Source organism: Myotis davidii, unplaced genomic scaffold (genome assembly GCF_000327345.1).
Source record: "Myotis davidii unplaced genomic scaffold, ASM32734v1 scaffold6, whole genome shotgun sequence".
Taxonomy (NCBI): domain Eukaryota; kingdom Metazoa; phylum Chordata; class Mammalia; order Chiroptera; family Vespertilionidae; genus Myotis; species Myotis davidii.
The window spans coordinates 7,183,538-7,203,175 of NW_006383011.1; the positions used below are offsets into that span (position 1 = coordinate 7,183,538).

The 19,638-nt window shown below is 41.6% G+C and overlaps 1 long non-coding RNA gene across 2 annotated transcripts in view; it reads right to left on the reverse strand.

Moving 5' to 3' along the window:
- LOC102766899 overlaps positions 1-19,638 on the reverse strand; it is a 352,974-nt gene that overhangs the window by 8,365 nt on the left and 324,971 nt on the right. For both annotated transcript variants that reach the window (XR_436464.2, XR_436463.2), the window contains exon 4: positions 7,339-7,502. This is a non-coding gene — a long non-coding RNA (uncharacterized LOC102766899). The remainder of the gene's footprint in view (positions 1-7,338; positions 7,503-19,638) is intronic.

Genomic DNA, 19,638 nt, shown 5'->3' on the forward strand with positions numbered 1-19,638 from the left:
ACTCATAAATCCTTTCTAACTTTAATGTTTGTTTGTTTTTCTGTTTTAATCCCCCCCCTTTTTTTTTCAAAGACCATGTTGTATGACCTTTTTTTCTCTTGAAGTTTCAAAATGGCCTTTTGGCCAAATGCAATAAAATGTTGCCCTGACCTGACATAAAGAATGGAGTATATATATGAAAGCACTTTGAAAACTTTAAAGGACTTTCAAAATGCATGGTGGTATTGGTGGTGGGAGGAGGGGGAGGTGGGAGGTGGGAGTGAAGGGGAAGAGACACAAGAGGAGAAACTAGATTGTATCTTTGTGTAACATGAATGTCAAAGGTCCTTTCTAAGTAAATTTGCAAACAGAAGCAAGTGGAGGCACTGCCTGGCATTCCGGAATGCTCACAATTTTGCAAAGTTAATGTAGCAACATGGCACACCCCTTCAGGTTGACATTTTTCTGTGTTGTTCGCTGCTAAGAGCAAGAACCACTCCAATAAACAGAGGGACCTTGGAGCTACTGGTCTCAGAGGAGTGAATCCCGAGGCCACCTCCTGAATCTATGTTGTTAAGGGCTGTTCTAGAGGTGAGTCATTATTAGGAAAACTCTTTAAATATGGAGCCTGATTCTAGAGTTTGTTTGAGTGAGAGAACCTAGAGACGCAGAAGAAGGGGGCATTCTAAGTAAGCTCTCCATATCGGGACTGCTTTAGAAGCCTCTCCCCAGAATGAAAGCGACACAATTTATTGGCAAAGAGTCCACCTTTTCCTTCCAGGCTCCCCAGTGTGAGCCCAGGGCAGAGTAATCATGGTGAGGAGGGCAGATTCGGACCCTAGCTCTACCCCTTGGAGACGCCTGGGACAAGTCCCTTGACCTTTTTTGCCTTTAAGTTCTCATTGTAAACAGGGATTGTGATAGGACCTATTTCATAGGGATCTAAAAGGCATCAATATATGTGAAGTGTGTACTATAGCATCTGGCACTTACTAAGGGCCACGTAAGTGCTAATTGTTAATATTAAGAAGAAGGGAATCCTCAAGTGTATCCAGGCACCACAAGCCTCTAAGGTTCACAATCTGTCCCTTGAAGGAAGATAATCCTGAGAGGTTGTGTTCACTCTGAAAAAGGAATACTTCTCATAGCTCTTCATCGTTCAAGTGTGTGTGCGTGTGCGTGTGTGTGTGTGTGTGTGTGTGTGTGTGTGTGTGTGGTGACCTACTTGTGCATGAACAGATGCAAACCAAGCTTCTGGACTGGCTTCGGCAGAAACAGGGGTGGGTTTGCAGAAAAAGGGTTCGGTTTGCATTGAGTTATTCATACTTTCTGGCTTAGTTGGCTCTGGGAAGACTCCACACACCTGGGTGGGGATCTGTCACATACCCACCTGGAACAGTATTTAATGCACAGGTCTTAAGCCTTGTAGAAAGCAAGCAAAGATGTGTTCACACGGAGTGAGGAGTTCATGGGCTTACTATTTCCTCACCAGCATTTTTGTTAAAATATATTTTATTGATTTTTTACAGAGAGGAAGGGAGAGGGATAGAGAGTCAGAAACATCGATGAGAGAGAAACAGCGATCAGCTGCCTCCTGCACACCCCCTTCTGGGGATGTGCCCGCAACCCAGGCACATGCCCTTGACCAGAATTGAACCCGGGACCCTTCAGTCCACAGGCCGATGCTCTATCCACTGAGCCAAACCGTTAGGGACCTCAGCAGCATTTTTAATACTAACGGCTCTCAAAGGAGCATTGAAATGAAAGCCATGGGACCCTATAGAAAACCTAGGAGATGTGAGGAGGCATACCTGTGCTTTCACTGGAGAGGCCTTTTTCCTCCCTTTTTGGATCAAAAGAGAAATTACAACTAGGGAGGAGGGAAAGAATCCCTGGATATACAGGAAAATTTTTAAAAAACAAGAGCCTTATGTGTAAGGCTCCCTCACCAAATCCTGGAAGGGCAACTTTCACATGATTTCTGACTCCTTTGTGTGTTTGCCAGATCTCTGGCATTCTTAGGTAAATTAATATTCAAAGGACATTTTTTAAATCACATGATTTAAAATCACATGATTTTTTAAATCACATAATACTACGGAGTATTAAAAATTCGCCCTAGCCGGTTTGGCTCAGTGGATAGAGTGTCGGCCTGTGGACTGAAGGGTCCTGGTTTGATTCCAGTCAAGGGCACATGCCTGGGTTATGGGTTTGATCCCCGGTGAGGTACATGCAAGAGGCAGCCAATCAATGATTCTCTCTCATCATTGATGTTTCTCTCTTTCTCCCTTTCCCTTCCTCTCTGAAATTAAATAAATAAATAAATAAATAAATACCCTAACCAGTTTGGCTCAGTGAACAGAGCGTAGGCCTGCAGACTGAAGAGTCCCAGGTTCGATTCCGGTCAAAGGCATGTACCTTGGTTGTGGGCACATCCCCAGTAGGGGGTGTGCAGGAGGCAGCTAATCGATGTTTCTCTCTCATCGATGTTTCTAACTCTCCATCCTTCTCCCTTCCTCTCTGTAAAAACCAATAAAATATATTTTTTAAAAAATTGATCAGTTGGCTATTACCACACCTTACACATCTCTGCCCAAAGCATTAGTCCATTTCATCATTACTCACTTTGGAAAAATGTTGGAGTTAGTCCCAAGCCACACTGATCCATTTCAATTCATTCATCAAACAAGTAGTTCTGGGTATTATTCCCCCTGTTCATTCTCTTCTTTTCCCACATCTTCCATTCCTTCCCTCATCTCCTATGACGTCAATTTATTAAACATATATACTTTAATAGGCCTGAAGAAAATACAAGCATTTCAGATTTGTTTTGCACACAGGAGGGGATGGGCCTGAATTTCCAGAATATGGCTCAGGCCTCCACACACACATTTTCTCCCACTCCAGGGATTGCATTTCATCTTCATTCATCCAGCTAAGGAGAACAGAGGCTAATTTGGGAGCCTCTTTATGTCCGTACATATTCAGCCAGAGGGGTCAGTGTTGATTGATGCAAGGCACTCTGTCCTCCACGAGCTCGCCAGTCCCTGCTGGTCCAGAGAGTAGCAACCAACAGTAACTCACCCGCTAGTGCCTGTGCAGTTCTGAGCCTCCAGCTAGAAACCGTCAATAAACACCAGAGGCAGCGTATGTTGCCTTAGATCACTAATAAACGCCTCACACCACCACCTCAGAGCCCTTTTACAAAAATGTATTTCTCTACAGATAGATGCTGAGCCCTAGCAGCCAATTACTACAGAAATGCCTCAAAGGCTTGGAGGAGGAGGCAGGGAGAGGGACAGGCCCCTTTCCAAAGACACGAGTTATATGCTTCCTCCTAATAAGTATTGCTCCTTTCTGTCCTGTGCCTCCTCTGAGCTAGACACCCGGAATAAGGCTTCTTCTACATGATCTCATTAATTTCTCACAGTTCTGAGACTCAGAAAGCTCTAGCCCATTTCACAGATGAGGACCCAGAAGCTTACAGAGCTTAGGTAGCTTCTATTATCTGCCTCTTTACTCCCCAGGCCCCCACGCAAATAGGTGTGTGATGTGTGTTACAAAAGCTCCCGGGAAATTCCCGGATGCCAGGCAATGCAGACTGTTGTCTGGACCTCAGAGCACTGCCACACCTCCCCTCACAGAGGAAAAATGTTCAATGGCTCGGGTTACTCCACAGGCTGCCAGACACACGCCCCATTGTCTGCTGCCCATCCCCTAGACGTCAGCACTTCCAGGGCCTTCCACTTTAAGGGCAAGTGTCAAATATCTGGCAAGTTTGTTTTGCTACCACAAAGTGAGAGTGTTCACTCTGTCTAGGGCACTGTGAGGGGTTCTGAATTGGTTTAAGGGAATGGAGTATTACCTTTTAAAAACATGGCATGATCACAGTCTTCCACAACTATTTTCAATCAGGCAACGTTCAACAAAGCCAATCCCTGGGTTAAATGCTAGTGATAAAGAGCACAAACAAGTTTGGGCCACAGAGTTGATGGTCCCTTTAATTCTTCCTCTGCTTCCTAATAAGACTCATCATGTCTTTAGACACACCGGTCCTAGGCAGACATGCGGCAGAATGAAGCACCTGCATTGACCAAAAACCCACCTGGCTAACTCACCATAGAAATCTAATGTCTCCACATCCTGGAAACATCACATACTGGCTATGGCCTGTTAGCCCGTTAGGTTAGAGCTGTCCATTTCCCACTCCATCTACTTCTCCCTTGTAATAAATAACCAAACCGCAGACTATCACGAACTTTTGACTTTTTCTCCACCTTCCCCAGAAACTCACAACACATGAAGATGAACTATGCAAGATAATTGCTTATCTGTAATAACTCTGACATGAAGGAACCTGGGGATGCTGCCTTCCATCGTCTCTCACCGAGTTGTTTTGCTACATTTCTAAGGTGTAGAGGGGCGGACGTGAACCTTCTCCTCTTCGCAGAACAACCTCTGGATGTGGTAGGTCCAGGCTGGAATTTGAAAGTAAGGATCACCCCCCCCCTCCCTTCCTGTTGTGGAGATAAATGACCTAATATTTTGAAAATGATAATAATGTCTTGTATTTCTATATCCTTTCTGTTTTTCATGCACATTGGCATCTGTGGTGTCATTAGCTCTACACACCAAATATTACATTGGCATAAATGTTTTGATATTTTTCTCAACAATACATCTCTGTACTTCATTTGATCACCACAATCAGGAAGGGAAATATTGTTTTCCTTTTTATCAATGAAGAAACTGAGGGTTAGAGAGAGAGTAATGTCCTTGGCTCATAAGCTAGCATTTAAACCTGGATGGCTCTTTGCAAAATCCAATGTTCATTCGTTTCCAACCATCTTCATTTGGTGCACGGGGAAACTGAGGCCATTCCCTAAGGCTGTGGTTGGCAAACCGTGACTCGTGAGCCACATGCGGCTCTTTGGCCCCTTGAGTGTGGCTCTCCCACAAAATACCGGCTCTTCCACAAAATACCGACTTCTGCGCATGGGCCACGAAGTTTCAGTCGCACTGTACATGATCAGCCACACGTGGTAGTTTGTGGAAGAGCCACACTCAAGGGGCCAAAGAGCTGCATGTGGCTCGCGAGCTGCGGTTTGCTGAGCCACGGTTTGCCAACCACTGCCCTAAGGAATTGTGAAAGAAATAAGCCACACATTCCATTTCACAGAAGGAAGTTACAATGGTAGGTATGTGGCCATGGCCAGTGAAAACTTCCCAAAGCCTTTGTATGAACTCCAAATCCAGTGCACTTCCAAAAGCTAGGCTCCTGGAGAGGGTTCCTATTGACACTTTCTCTGCTTGTTACGTTAGCCTTGCTTTTGTTGGCTGCAGAGCCAGCAGCCTGGGACAGCAGGAAGACTTTGAGCCAAGGGGCGGTCTGTTCGTCCCCTGGGGACAGGGGTGTTTCACCAAGTTAGCTGTCTCTTGAAAGGACAGCCATTGCAGCGTCTTGCTCTCTCCCGGTTTTGTTATCCCTGAGATGATAAATAAAGGCTCATTCTGTTGTGTCCAAAAGACCCTTTTCAGGAGACTTGCTCTTGCTGGAAGTCTCCCGAGCTTCCTCACCTGATTGCAGTCAGAGGCTGGGCATTTCCAATTAAATTAGAACAAATAACAAAAATGAGAGTGGGAAGGAGGAGGAACACACTAGCAACAACAGGTATTCATTTGAAGTAGCCAATGAGAAAAATGGAGCCTGAAAACCCAACTATGACTGGCAGAGATTGATGTTTGTCAGCTCATCTTAGGTTAAAGGAGCTGTGGTGAGAATTTGTGGGGATGGCAACTTCAGGGCAGTTTGTCTAGAATACACTGATGCAGATGTGGCCAGGATACATGGGGAGAAGTTTTACATTTAGACCTGCATTTTTATGTTTCTCATACTGTAATACGATCTCTACTTGGTTATAGGATGGCATATGCAAGACAGGAGGTATAGATCTTGGAAGGTGGGAAGAGTATATGTCCCATTGTGCCATTTTTCTTCTACCAAGTCCTGCCATGGATAAACTCTTCATTTGAGCTCAAAATTCTGCTGGAGCTGTGCCTAGAGATTTTCACTGAATAAGGATGGATGGGAAGGTAGGGGATGCATTCTTGTAGTACCTGGCCTTAATACACTCCAATACCAGTAAGATAGTTTAAAATTAAATGGAAGGACTTATGGACCAAGATTACAGTGTGACCATTACCGGAGTGATTTCGAACAGAATTCTCACTGTTCCATTAAAAAACAACATGAAATCAATAGCCTAACAAAGCCCCAGCATCCCTTTGGCCTCCTTGATACTAGTTTTCGTTGGTTACACCTTTATCCCTTCTGCCTGATACATTGCTCTCACCCATTTCAGCTGCACTGGATATCACTGGATCCTAGAATAGCATTAATATATTGGATAGGACAACCTGCCTTCACCATCCAGATGCGGAAAGGACATTTATATTTAATGTGCACTTTCAATCCTATTAGTCAAAGTAATATATTGTATAATAAAATATATCGTCTTATTCCAGCACTCTCATCCTGAAGAAACAATGCGCACATGGAAACATAACTCAGATTATATTGTCTGTCAACAAAGGCAAGCTCTCCAACAAACTCAAACCCTATTTTGATAAAATAAACTATTTGATACTAGAGAGTTAACTTAATCTTGTGCCCGAACTAGTTGCATCCACATATTAAAGGCCATTATTAACTAGGCAAAGAGATTTGAGAGAACACAATGGATGATTACTTTATAAGAGACATTCTTGCACGCAGCATTAAAAATGCAATTTGGTCCTAGGGCTGTCCCCTCCCATCACTCCCCATTTTAATTCCCACTGGCCAGGCATAAGGAAAACTTCCAAGTCTGGAAAGAAGCTGGTGTGACTGGGTATTTCCTCAGAAATGTGACAATCCCTTTATTAGAAAAAAACAATAAACATGCAGGAATGAGCAGAGAAAATGTCTCTTAAGGCCATTATTTTTAGCTGAGCGTTGTTGTGACTGTTTCCATGGCTAAACCATGAACATGTTTTCTGCACAAGCCCGGTCAGCGAGTGGCCTTAATTAACTTTTGCATGGAAAACGCGGCGGTTTACCACTTATTAAATACCCACCGCACTAAGTTACAATTTTATCCTTCCACATCTCACTTAGTCAAGACACCTCAAAAAACCCACAATGCTGAATAGCTGGTGATTTAAAAACAGGCACCACGTATAATTATCAGGCTGAAAACACAGGCCGTGAGGGAAGTTTACTAAAACCTGGGCAGCTTTCATTTCCAGACGGAATGATATAATTTGTAAATTGAGGCGAAAGGGTAAGTCACTAAGAAAGATAGAATAAGCTGATCTTACTCAGGAAAGGAATTCGACAAATATCAAGTGCTTGCTTTGTGTTCCAGATACTGAGTATTCTTCCAGCTTCCGCATGTCTAGGAATTGCAGGAGGTGGTAAACGGAGTTCAGGATTTGCTGGAGAAGGAAGAGGCGAATCTCAGCATTTTTAAATGGTATGCCCCCTACAGAAGGAAGAAAGCGTATGAAATTACTCATCAAACTAATTTACTCTTAATACAACATACAAGTAGACTAACCAAGCTCATTTCATCAAGCATTTTTATTCATGAGGGAGATGATGCAGTTTGAGGTTCAATTGAGACAAAATTAGTTTTTGTGATTAGCTAGGTTGAGTGGTTAAGGTATAGTAATAATGATATCATTATTTCTTCTCCCCTCTCATACAATACTCAGAGAAACATTCACACACACACACACACACACACACACACACACACACACACACAGCCCCTCACTTCCATCTGTCTAAATTGGGCTTGCGAATCTTCAACTAGTGCTGTGTATGTTTCAACTTGTGTACTCTCAGAATAAAAAAAAAAGTGAATCCACCTCTTGTTGAAATTCCACTGTGTATAAAATGGTCTTGGAATCTGAAGGGGGAAAAAAAAATCCTTCTACAAAGAGAACATGTGAAAGGGCCAAGGGAGAGCATCACTGAAAAAATATATAAAAATGCAAATTTTCTTAAACTTCAGCTTTGGATGGACTGAAGCATAAGTGAGAACTTCAACAAAGCAATAGAAAAAGATGACAGCTCAGAGTTTCAGAAATTTAAGACAGCAGCAGGATTAGACACTTTGGGTTGTCTTCGCACACTTTTCTTAGGGGAGTTAATTCCATTTGACATGCAAGACCAAAGCAAGATTACAGAGGCACAGCCCCATGGCGAGGTGTACGCTATAGCTAAAAGCTGGGATTTGAATAATTGTGCAGGCTTACTCCAAGAATCAAGGGAGAACAGAATGAATGGATTATTACAAGGAACGTTGTACATTTTTAACTGCTGGACTTAATAAAATACCCTCTATGTGAGAGTTAGGTTATGGTCGTCTGCACTCACTCTAGCTGAAGTTTGTGGTAGAATCCATCAAGAATGAGGAAAAACAGAAGCTGTTAAAAAACATAGAAAGAAAAGAAAAGAATGTTGTAATGAATGACTGGGCTGGGTCATGCCCCTGTGATTTACGGAGGCACAGAAAATTTGGAAAACTTGGAATCAACACATTCGAGCCCCTGTGAAGGTACAGGGAATTCATTTCCTGAGCAAGGTCGAAGGAACGGAGAGTAGAGTTCACGTGCCAGTGGGCCACAAAAAGGTGCGTTTTAATTTCACTATTTCAGCTCGTTAAGGAGGTCGTTTGTTACTGAGAAAAATTGCTAAACCACACATCATCATTTATGTATATGTATAAACGTGGCCTCTTTCCTTGGGATCTGTGGAAGCACTTGTCTGTAAGAGGCAGAAAGAGTAACAGTTCTAGAGACTTCTCCCTGCTTCATTATCTGTCCAGGGAGAATTACTGAAATTCTTTATGTAATTCTTACTTAGTGCCCATTAAAGTGAAAGATTCAAATGCTGGACAGGGCAAGGCTGAGAGGAGCCTTAAGAAAGGGAACATAATCTTGTAACAGCTGAGAATTATGAAAAGCTGCCTGTTGACAGTCGCCAAATAGACCTTCCGTTTTAAAAGCCACTGATTCACATTTGAAACGATTTGATTTGATTTTTCTCCCTTCAAATAGTCTTCCTCTCATCTCCTGAGCCCACTTCGGACCCTCCCATGGCCCTATCCAGCCCCGCGGGGGAAAAGAAGTCAGCTCGAGAGAGGAGAAAGGGCTCTGGGGTCGGGGCATTGGGGCAGTGCGCCCTCTGCTGGAAGCCAGCCTGAGGTCCAGCTGAGAAAATTCCCCAGAGCCTGCCTCCAGGAAAGCCAGAGAGGCACATGGCCAGCAGTGAAAACCTCTACTAGGAGGGGCATCTCTTTCTCATCCCTGCTGGTGGAGATTAGAGGAGGGACGTGAGAGGATGCGAGTGCTTCATTAAACCAGAGCCCCGGTGCCGCTCTTCTCACAAAACATGTCTGTCAGCCTCCGCCTGCCATGGAAAATGGCAACAGGAATGACGAACGCATTACAAATTTGTAGACCCTAAAATTAAACTCCACCTCATTTATTTCATATTTCAGCAGGCTGGGGATGGCTGACATTAGAGGCACACCGCTTTCCTGTTCAGCTCCGTGGTTTCTTCCTTGGAGGAGGCATCTATACTCTGCTAGAAGGACGCTCTCGGTCTCCCCAAAGCCCCCTTTCTGCGTGGTGCCCCGCACAGGTCTGCAGAAGAAAGTCGGGAATTGTAGCCCCGGGAGGGAAGCAAATGGAAACGTCACCACGGAAAGGCGAAGAGCTCATCTTCCCCCATTTGTCTCTGTGCATCATTTGCATCCTTGCTAAAATGTGAGGTTGCAGACCAGGAGCACTGGCACCGGCTGGGAGCTTGTTAGATAGGCAGGAGCCCAGGCCCCACCTAGAGCTACTGAATCAGAATCTGCATTTGAACAAGATTCCCTGTGAGTCATGAGAGCTGAATGAATCACAAGCAACACTGGAACACGGAGCTTTACAAGAGGAAGGAAGCCTCGATGCCACCTGCTCTCTTGGATAAGAAAACCAAGGCCCAAAGAAGAACACAGCTCCTTACACATCTAAGAGGGAATTGCACACAGGCCTACATTTGGTTTGCTACCAACGCTGAATCACAGTGATCACAGGCTTTGGCTGTTAGCCTGTTCACGCTTATTACAAAACCAACAGAACACATACCGCCCTCGGGTGGGAGGGACCCCGTCTTCCAATCAGCTGGTACCACTGAAATGACTGGTCTAAACTGTGCGGGATTGACGTAGAGATGGGATTCTGATATTCCTTCTATTCACATAGTGATTGATGAAACACATGGGGAAAATAAATTGAATTATGTTATAATCTCCTAGGGAAACATAATTAAGTTGTAAAGCATGCCCACGAAATTCTAAAAACCTTATATCATCTAGGCAGTGACTTCTACTGCATGATCAATAATTATATTAATTAAAGATAATTATTTTGATAGGATGGTGTGACTTTGGGGTTCCACTCATTCTTGATTTGATATATTGATCCAACGGTGAAGACTTCGTTGGTGCAAGAGCTAGATGTAAAGAATTCTTTGGAGGACCCCAAAAGTTTTATTATATTTATGCAAAACTTGTATTAATTTGTAATTCCTGACCACCAATTTGATGCTTATTCACAATCCAATGAATAATACTTGTGCAAGATCAACAGAATAGTCCATTCGCCATTCTTAATTCTGTATGAACAAGCAACAAGCTATCTTCAGCAAGTAACAGGTAATATATAAAATGTAAAGTCCAATATTCCTTGGAATTTGGACATTTCAGGAGTTCCAATACATTCTTTGTATGTATGTAGGTTGCTCCAGCACATTTGTGGCAGTTCGGGGCCAGGGAACTAAAGAAGCTGACCCAAAGTCAGCAGTCGCAGAAAGTTGGTGTGAGCATTCACTACCTTCCTTTGAAAACACTTAGGCCTGGTTATGAAGATTAGCCCTGGGACACATCTGGTAGTGCACATTCTAGGCACAGTCAAAATCTGAGATTTCCGGTTGATTCTCTCTCTGCATGTTCCCAATTCACCCTCAGCAAATGTGTATCTTCTGACTTTCATAAAAGCTTCAATGAGCATCATCAACAGAAATCAAAGAATGAGACAGGGATGTAAATTAAAAGTAATAATGCAAGAAATCATATAACAAATATACTCAAGTTTTTTTAAAGGCAACACTCAATGTGTGTTTTTAACTTCCCTGAATTATCTACATTATTCTAGATAACTTGTTAGGTTGTTGTAACATTTAGGGGTAATGTAGTTGAAAGAATCACAATTAAGGTATTAAGAATGAAATAATTTCAATTTCATATTGTATCATCAAAACTTCCTTAAATTATTATAAAAGATCTTGCTGACATGATGTTCACTACGCGAGAGGTCATAGATTTTTCCCTCAATGAGGTAGAAAGTGCAGTATTTAACTTTCTTGGAGGTTTGATATTTACTGGAGTGGAATATTGCCTAATGAACTAGGAGCTTGTCCTCTCCACTTACTAGTATTCAGTCTGGAATGTGTGTGTGTGTGTGTGTGTGTGTGTGTGTGTGTGTGTGTGTCAGGGTATTCCCTGTTCTGTGATATTAGGGTCTTGACAGTATGCAACTATAGAATGAAATGAGAAAAAATATAGGAAGTGTTTAGCAAGTGTTATTTACAATAGCTAAAAGATTTAGAGAGAGCCCAAATGCCCATCAGTAGATGAGTGGATTAAAAAACTGTGGCACATTTACACAATGGAATACTATGCAGCTGTAAAAACGAAGGATCTCTTACCCTTCGAGACGGCATGGAGGCACGTGGAGAATATTATACTAAATAAAACAGGCCAGTCAGAGAAAGACAAGTAACACATGATCTCACTTATATGTGGAATCTAATGAACAAAATAAACTGATGAACAAAAAAGATCCACAGATGTTGAAGCATGTAACAGACTGATGTATTTCAGAGGGAAGGGAGGTGGGGAGCAGGAATTCACCAATGAACTTATATGTATATATGCATAGCCCATGGACAGACAATAGCTGGGGAAGGCCTGGGGAGAAGGGAGAAGGTAAGAGGGTAAGTAGTGTGTGGGGGAGGGGGGGCGAGGAGGCTAAAGGGAACATCTGTAATACTTTCAACAATAAAAGTGAAGGCCAAGGAGCCAATGTCACCTGGTTTGAATGTTGGATCTGCCACTTACCAACTGTGGCTACAACAAGTAACATAACCTCTCCCTATGCCTCAGTTTCTACATGGGAAACATTGATTGCTTGGTTGCCTCCTGCATGTCCGCTGACCAGGGCCTAGGGCGGGGAGGAGCCTGTAACCGAGGTACATGCCTTTGGCCATAATCAAACCCGGGACCCTTTTGGCCCTAGGCTGATGCTGTATCCACTGAGCCAGACCAGCTAGGGCAAAATCTACTTTCTTAATAAAAAAGTTGAGAAAAAGAAGAAGGTGCTCACGAGGACTTGAAATCACAAAGTTACCCATGTTATAATTGGGCAGCACACACAGGGGCACAGAACAGCAAGAGCCCAATGCCCTAAGGAAGCTAAATATGACCCAATATTTCAGTGAGAGATCTTAGCATTCAAGAGCAGAATAACCCGAGAACCAAATAATGCAGAAAACAGCCCTGAGGTCCCTTTGTCTTTCCTCAGGTAAAATCAATTCTGTTATTATCCACCGTTGGGTACAGAATGGCATAGAAACAGCATGGTTTCAGCCAGCAATGCCTCTCAGAGAGCCGGTTGCATGGGTAATATTCCACACCCTGATTTACTCAGCATTGTCAAGAGAGAAAAGGAGAGATCCATCTTATGTAAGAAAATGTACTCTAAGAAACGACACACTAGAAAAGACAAGAGGGAAGAAAAATCAGGGCAAATTCATCAAGAGTTAAGTATGCTAGGCTGCTTCCATCACAGATATAGAGTCCAAAGACTAAAACCAACCACAGAAATATTGCCAGGCCTAATGTCTTCCTCTCTGTTCTTTCACAGGGGGACTGGGTAACCGTATTTCCTATGCATGGGAGGGAAATGCACTACATCTATGATGCAGCACATCAGAGTGAAACAGAAAGATATTCTGAAGAAACTAAGCAGACTTGTGAATGTGGCATTGTGGAGCACATAAAATAGACCAACAATGATTGAAAGTAAGAAAATGACTTGGTCTTTCTTAAAACTACAACAATTAGGCAATTGAGTCAACTAATAGGACTTGAGAAGATATACGCAAGTGTTGTTGTTTTTATTAACAAAGGGAGTGAGGAGATAAATTTTAGCCAGAATGAAAGAAGGTAAATGATCCCTTCCCATAGGCAGAGCCAAGATTTCTCAAATGAGTTTTCTCCTGAAAGAGGTGGAAATGAAATATATGAAGCAAAATGACAGGTGCTGTTGTCTAAATGTAGGCAGTGATGGTATCCTATTCTACAGACCAAGCTGTGAGTAACTGAATGCAAGATAAAGCAAAAATATAGAAAAAGCCATTCAGTAATAGAAACATACAAATGCAGTGTGTATAGCAGTACTGAGCAGGGTACTGCTCTGTAGAACTGATTAGTAAGGGGAGAAGTGAAGAGAACCAAGTGGATTTGCAGAGATTAGGATGTAGCAAGCTTTGTTCAAAATTGTATAAAGTTCTTATTGGCCTTGAATCTGAAATAAGCTAAAGGCACCTCTCTGTCTTTTGGGATGGGGTAAAGAGAGGGAACACATGTACTATATATTTTTTATGTTAAAACAGGACTGAGAAAGACCTGAACAACAATAACAATTTCATTCACAACAGCTGAGCTCTGAGAAAACACAGAGCTTGACAAAGCTTGAAGGCCAGGGTCCAAGGTGCACAAGAACAAGAGTCCAAAATGTGAGATTGTCAGGTGGGTATCAAGAACATGGGCATTTGTATTTCCAAACTCTGAGGACTTTGCTCCAGAGTGTGATCCATTGCGAAGGACATTGTCACTTCCTCTAAGTAACCAGCAACAAAAGATAATATTTTGAAGGAATAAAGGAAAAAAATAATCCAGCCTACATGTACTAAGGAATATCAAACCAAAGATAATCTTTAAGAAACACAGAAGTACAGGCAGTAGTTGACAATTGCTATGTCTTGGGTGGACAGAAAGCACCTCTGTCTGTGGGCTTTCTCTGATAATCACTGTTAAGACTAGGGGCCATCATTAAAGAGGCAATTAAGTGTGTAGCCCTCCGGGACTATGAGAGCTACTCAGCCAAATGGGCAGTGGTCCCCTCCTTTGTTTTAATTGGAGAGTCCTGAAACCACTTCTGTTGGAGGTGATCTAACTTGTTCTGTGGAAACTTTGAAGATCTTTTTTTAAAAAGAATATTTTCATTGATTTTTTTTACAGAGAGGAAGGGAGAGGGATAGAGAGTTAGAAACATCAATGAGAGAGAAACATCGACCAGCTGCCTCCTGCACACCTCCCACTGGGGATGTGCCCGAAACCGAGGCATATGCCCTTGACAGAATTGAACCTGTGACCCTTTAGTCTGCAGGCCGATGCTCTATCCACCGAGCCAAACCGGTTTTGGCATGAACTTTGAAGATCTTGATGCCAGATGAGATGTTTGTGTCTCCAGTAATGAACAGGATGAGAAAAAGTAGCTCTTGACCTTGATCAAGGTAGACATCTATGCCACAGATTCAGAAACAGAAGGCTCAAGGGCAGAAAGAAGCCAAAGGACTCCTGCAACTGTGTTTTAAGATCACTCCCACTGGGCGCTCCTGGGAGCAAATGATGACTAATTAGGCAGGCAAGAGAGAAAAAGAAATAGAACGAGGAACAGGTATTTTTAGGAATGCAAATGCAACTCAAAATCAGGAAACCTTAGCCAACAACAGTTCTCAAACCTCTCACCAGGTGCAAGAGTGGAGAAGGGACGATTTCTGTGCAATAGCCAATCCGGGATTGGCCAAGAAGCAAGGGGAGCTGTGGTAGCTGTAGGGGCAAACATGACATACCCCAGAGTCTCAGGCCCATCTTCTACTTTCTTTCATTTTGACTTCCTTGGTGCTGTGGTTTTGAGGGAAATGAAGAAGAAGAAGAAGAAGAAGAAGAAGAAGAAGAAGAAGAAGAAGAAGAAGAAGAAGAAGAAGAAGAAGAAGAAGAAATAAACAGATATAGATATTCATATATGTATTCACATGCTTATTATATTCTTTTTTATAAATGGCAATAAAGGCAAAAATGAGAAGAATCTAATTTGCAGTTCAGTTTTCCAGTCGCAGTTCTGGCTCACCAATGAATCCTCTTATATATGGAGCTGACTGGAGGGAGGGGTGGGATTGAATAACAAATTTATGTGATACAATCACATCATTTACAATCACATAATGGACCATATCCCAATTTTCAAAAGGCATAAAGTATCCTCATTAATACGATAAGTGCAGCAGTCAAATCAGCAGTGTGATTTTATCAGGGTTTTGACTGTACATGAATTAGAATGTAGCATGCACACAGAATTTCTAATGGGAAGGCTTTAACATTCACTGAATGTATTTCCTACTGTCATTTGCATCACATTAAAGTTGAATTCTACATAAAAGGATAAAGAGACTATGTCCTAAATTATAGTTTTCCATAGTTGTCATGTCCACACATAGAAAAATCTGATTCATAAGCTTGAACATGATCCTAAATCTGAAAAGATGCCACTAGTTCCCTATTTGTTGGTGGGTTTTATGTGGTTGTCGGAACTGGGCATAGTGCAGCTCAGTAAGGTCAAATTGTCAGGACAAAGCTAATGAAGATCACTGTGGGGTATGGAGGGAAGCTGGGTGCAGGCAGTGGGTGGTGGAGGATGGTTGTAGCCACTGTCTCTTACTCTAGTATCTTATTAATACTGTGACCGCATTTTTCATCCTATACCATATTGCTAACAAGTCTCTCATGTTTCTGAGACGTAGATGTTGTTCTGAAAGCTTCTACCTTCAATTTGTTCACTTTAATAGAATGTATGGACCTAGACAAATGTAAAAGTTCAATTCTGTTTATTTCACCCTGAGTGAGTGTGTGTGCATTGCTGTACACATAGGATATGTATTAAATCCCTGCTTCATATCAAGCTTGTGTATGTCTACTTGTATGTTGAAATATGTCAGAAGTTAATCTCCTGATAATAGAAAGTGTGCTTAGTGGTTTCTATACACTGAGGCAAAAAAAAAAGCAACTTGTCATTTCTCATTAACTTCACAGAGAAGTCAGCAACTGGTATGTAGTAGCAAATACCGAATCCTGGGACTCCTAGAAGAGGCCAGGTTTCTCCTGCTAAGCTGATACCATGACTAGGAGTGGTGAATGCCTACCTGCATACATACTGACTACCTGTCCACTGGCTAGAATGACCGGTCTATGCCTGGGGATTTGTATTCCAGATGACTTAACTCTGTTAACATTTTAGAGGCTAAACAGAAAGACATGTATGGAACTTGGGGTAAAATAGTTCAAATCCACAACAAATCCTACAAGTGCATTTTGCACCTAGAAAAACCATTTTATGTATGCACATGGCATGGGCCCATGTGGAGAGAATGGCTTTCAAAATGGCCAGCCCATCCATTTTAATAATTTTATCCTTAATAATTTGTCTAATCACATCATCTTTGATAAAGATCAAAGATTGCATAGATTAGTGTTTGGCATTGATGGCTACATACTGCAGTCAATTCTGATTCATTTTCCTTAAATATACATACATTGCATATATCTTACACCATTGTTAGGAAATGCCATGTCTTTTGATATCTAGAAACAGTTTTTAAAAAACATTTATAATGGCCACAGATTTTACCCTAGGAGTTCTCTCTCGCTCTCTCTCTCTCACACACACACACACTCTCCCTCTCCCTCCCTCCCTCCCTCCCTCCCTTCCTTTCTCCTCTCCTTTCTTTCTTTTCCTTCTCTCCTTTATATTTTTGGTATTTAACATAAGAATTGAAATTTGGACCAAAAAAGATAAATATTAATGTCCACTTTCAGCCATGATAAAATTGTTCTCTTTAATACCTAAAATACTTCAAATGACAAGAACTCTGTGGAGGGGCCACTTATGAATGATGGATCTTAAAATTAGTACAATAATATTAATGCAATGATTTCTGTCCCAACATGAATACATAGTACCACTGTAGACTTCACAGTGGGCAGTCCACCTATTGTAATCCTGGCCTCACTGTTCACGGGCTGAGAGAGCACTAATTAGCCCCCTCTCCTCTCTAAGGAACAGTTTACTTATTTATAAATAACATTGAAGTTATAATATTATTTTAATAATAACATTGAAATTATTGACTTATTGTTTCCATGAAACAGGATGATGCACATCAAGTATCTAGAGTAATTCCTGACACAATGAAAAGAGTTCGTACAAGTTTGATCCACCATACAAGAGGTTTTGCTTTGTTCTGGCCAAAAGCTAAGAGCATATACACCTTTTTGAAGAATCAGATGCTATGAAACCTAATTTCAATCTCTTTTCCCATCCATTATAACTGTATAAATTCAGGTAAGCAAACCATCTTATCTCCTCCAATAAAATTAGGATAAGTTTAACTTCCCTTCTTGTCCCTACTGAGTCCCTATGGATGTTACTAAATTTCAGAAATTAAGAGAAGTATATTAGAGCCAAGAGAGACCATGGTCTCTTTTATTATTTGACTAGAGGCCCAATGCACAAGATTCGTGCACTGGTGGAGGGGGGAGTTCCATCAGCCTGGCCTATGCCCTCTCGCAGTCAGGGACTCCTCAGGGAATGTCCACCTGCCGGGGATCGGGCCTAAGCTGGCAGTCAGACATCCCTCTCACAGTCCAGGACCCCTTGCTCCTTACTGTCCACCTGCAGTGGAGGTGGGAAAGGCTTCTGCCACCACTGCTACGCTCTGCGCTCGCCAGCTGTGAGCCCAGCTGGCTGTTCCTCAGAACTGCCTTGGAGGCAGGAGAGACTCCCGCCACCGCTGCTGGGCTCACCAGTCATAAGCCTGGCTTCTGGCTGAGTGGCGCTTCCCCTGTGGGAGCACACTGACCACCAGAGGGCAGCTCCTGCATTGAGCATCTGCCCCCTGGTGGTCAGTGCGCGCCATAGTGACTGGTGTTTCCACCATTCAGTCGATTTGCATATTACTCTTTTATTATATAGGCTTTTGTTTAATAAAATGCATATATTTAGGGTTAAAAACATGATGACTTGATATGCATATATATAGTGAAATGATGACTATGGTTAAGCTAATTAGCATATCTTTTCCTCACATAGCTATCATTTTGTATGTGTGATGAGAGCACCTGAAAGCTACTCAGAGTATTGCCAGTATTCAATTTCTTATTTGTATTATAGTCATCATGCTGTACATTTGATGCTATGTTTTTTAGTGCTTATAGGGGATCAGAAAACAAAATTTATTTAAAACCTTTTCTCACCCCTTTTGTCGTTTTAATAATTTTATCAGGAACATGGTTACAAGTTGATCACTTGAGCTGGTATTTCTTTGACTTAAAAGAGGAGGGCGTAAAGTTTTCTAGCTTGCCTCCTACTTCACGTTTAGCATAATACATATACAGTTTTACCTAATTTATACAGAGAAAAAAATTATTTTTATCATGGTAAATATATCTGCGTAAATAATAGCCAACTAGATTAATATTTCCTTGAACTGCACATTTGTTGTATAATATCAGGTATATCTAAGGCACTGCCTTCCACCTATAGATGAAACCAGTAACCTATCTCAATGAAGTCAAATTTAGGCCTCTATCTTCCTTCCTTTTACAAATGCATGTTGTTTGTTTTCCAGAGCGTGTTACCCATACTTCTTTGTGTGTTCACATTTTCTGCTCATAAGAATGATTCTAGTATTTTACAGTATATGGATGTGTTAAACTTTCTGGCAAATAATTTATGAAACTGCTTGACCTTTTCATTTTGCATTCTCTTGTCTTCCTTCCTGCCAACCCATGTGTAGGTGTAACATTAGTCATCAATTAAACATACAGATCAGATGCTTTAATACCTCAAAGATTGTGTGTATGAAAAAAGTCTGATTCCATTTAAATCACTGAGGCATGATACTCCAATATGCTATTCATCATCATTGTTTCATCTCTTGTTTTATTGGAAAGAAATTGCTAATATGTAATATTTGTAATATTTCTATCTAAGTCTGCTAAATAAGATGTCATTAATATTGCTTTCACATTTTCTGTGGCTTTGTCCACAAAAGGATAGGGCAGGGAGACCAATATAGGTCAGCTATACAACTAATTTAACTAAATTTAGATTTGTATTAACTCCTTAAAATTTGATTGTTCAAGTTCAAATTTTCTCAATAAAATTTATTTATATAAGTGAACAAAGTCATAAGTTTGATCCTGGCAGACATGAGAACTTATGGATTTCTGTTAAACAATTTTAAAAAGTAACAGAAAGGCTAAAAACAAAAAATATACAACCACTTCATTCTTATGCAGCAGCAATTTTCAAAGGAGGGCTGCAAGAATTTGTTAAACCTGCAATACCTGACTTTTTAGTCAGGGGCACTGACCTCTTTCCATTAAACTGTCCAATAAAAAATTACAATAGCCAACACAACAACAGATGGTCAGTGTGAAT